Source organism: Antechinus flavipes, chromosome 5 (genome assembly GCF_016432865.1).
Source record: "Antechinus flavipes isolate AdamAnt ecotype Samford, QLD, Australia chromosome 5, AdamAnt_v2, whole genome shotgun sequence".
NCBI lineage: Eukaryota > Metazoa > Chordata > Mammalia > Dasyuromorphia > Dasyuridae > Antechinus > Antechinus flavipes.
Window position 1 is genome coordinate 174325161 of NC_067402.1, and position 2477 is coordinate 174327637.

Here is a 2477-nt window from a genome sequence, read left to right on the forward strand (position 1 = left end):
TATATGTGTATATATGTATATGTATATTTTATTTACTGACATTAGAAATGTTTTAGGTTAGAAGACATAAGAATTTTGTGTGTGAACCACTGAACTATATTGTGAGGACTTCAGAATTTTTCTCTTTATATAAAGAAGAATAGAAATTCTTGAGGTATTTGTAGTATTGTTTTAATCCAATCCTACACTGAGGAAGAAAGATAAGTAAATGAGGTATTTCAGTCCCCTCCAGCTCTATGATTCTAGACTGAAAGTCCTCTGTACAACTGGATTATCAGGAACAATAATATGTGCAGCATAAAAGACTACTACCAAAGCTGGTTTATCCAGCATTCTATCAAGTAGAAATCTCAATTAACCAACACTTCCACACAATTACCTAGCAATGATAAGTGATGCAAATGATTATGGCTGAGACACTAACTGCAAGATAAATCTGAACTATTAAAGGAAGATTTTGATATCTAGGGCTCAATTTTATTCTTAATTATATTTTATTGTATTCTAATTATATAAAAATTGTTGTTCATGTATGATTTCTTTGATTAATGTTCTATTAATATATTTGAGTCATCAGAATATTCTATTTTTGACCATACTAGAAGATTGAATTCACTGAATGGAAGTATGGCTTTTTTTTTTTTAAGTTTAGAAGCTAGAAAAAAATAATTCTCTTCTCAGATTCACTGTTTTTGCTATTTCTATGATATTTTTGATGCTTTTCTGGTTTAATTGTCTTTAGTTTTTTTGAAATTTTTCTATTACCAGGAGAAATCTTAAATTGGTTAAGTTTAAGGACAGAAATAAAACATATTTTAAGTGCAGTTGAGAAAGACAGATGAATCAGATGGGACTTAGAATTTTATGAAACATTATTCCAAATTATTTTTCAAATGTTTTTGATTTGCAAACTCCAAAATTATAGTTTTCTAAATTACTTTTCCTCTTAGTTTCTCAACTCTCTCAAGAGAAATTTTATGTATATACTTCTGACATACTTTCTTAATTTATTTTTTAAGTGATTGAGGTCCAAAAATTTAATAAGCCATTTTTCTTTGACCCAAACAGTTTTAGAAGGGTTTTTGTTTGCTTGTTTTTGCTGAGTATCTCTCAAAAAAATTGACTTGATTAAAAAATACCTCAGAATTTGACTCCAAATTTTATTAAATATTTTCTCTGGACCCTCATATGAAAGAGAAAGTAATGCTGGTGTGCTTTCTAGAGCCTCCAAATTGCAGTGCCAAAATATACTATGCTTTCTAGAACTCCCACTCTGGTGCCAAAATATACCTTTTGGACTAGCTCTCTGGAGGATCTCAGGACCATCCCCGAGTCTTTGGCCTTAGTGGAGGAGTGATGAAGGCAGGAGACCCACAAAGATGGTCAAAGGTGAAGTCTATTTATTTCAAGTCCTCTGAGACCCTAAATACCTTAGTACGATTACATCACTACAGCACACTGAGCATGTGCTAACTATAAGCACCCTGCTATTGATATGTAAATTCCTTTTACTGTAGGTATCCCTTGCTTCAAGTAGAATACATGTGGTCACACCCCTCTGACTTCTCAGGAAAGATGAGAGGCACCAGAGGGAGATGGAGAGCCAAACCAGACATTGTCAGCAAGTTGCCTCTGAGCTGAAGGATCTTATACCTTATCCAGAGTTCCCCTACTATCTGTAGCCCTCTACAAGTAAGCACTGAAAATTTCCCTTCTTTGCTAAAAATGAAAAATATAGTATACCAAATTTCTAACAATTATTGGATTTTAGGAGAATAGCCCTATAATAAAGATCTTGTGATAAAGTGGGTAATGGTAACAAATATCTTTAAAGTTTATAAGCTAAATTAACTAGTCAACATACCCACTACACAATCACTATGGTGATTTGATGAAGTGAATAATTAAGAAAGAAAGTGCTTTTAGAAAAATATCATTTTGTGTTTTGCCAATGCTTAAGCATTTAAAGTGATATGGACTGGATGTGAAGTAGGCCTGCTTTGTAAAACATAAATTTCTTAATTAAAAAAAAAAAACCCTCAAAACAAAAAAACGATCTAAACCAATGCTGGAAAGAAAAAGACCTAATCACACTAATTAATCTAAGTGCCATCTTTGTCCAAACAACTTGATTTCTTCTTTTATTAGTATCCCTCTCCTTCCCAAGCCACTCCCCACACTCTTTTGAGTGGAACCTATTTTGCAACCAGTTAAAAAACCTTTCTTCTAAACTAGTTAGCCATTCTTACTCTTGGTGAGTCATTCATGTCTGGATGAACTCACTTGACTGTATAGATACCGTAGAGGAAAATGTAAAAGAACGAACTTCCAGGTTTTTCTGGCTTTACAAGTATGTCAGTCATTTAACACTACATATGTGATTTAATCATCATCCAGTCAGAAACCCAAATAGCTATTTTATTTCCACTACTGAAGAAGACCAACTGACTCTAGATAGCTTATAGTATTCTACACAG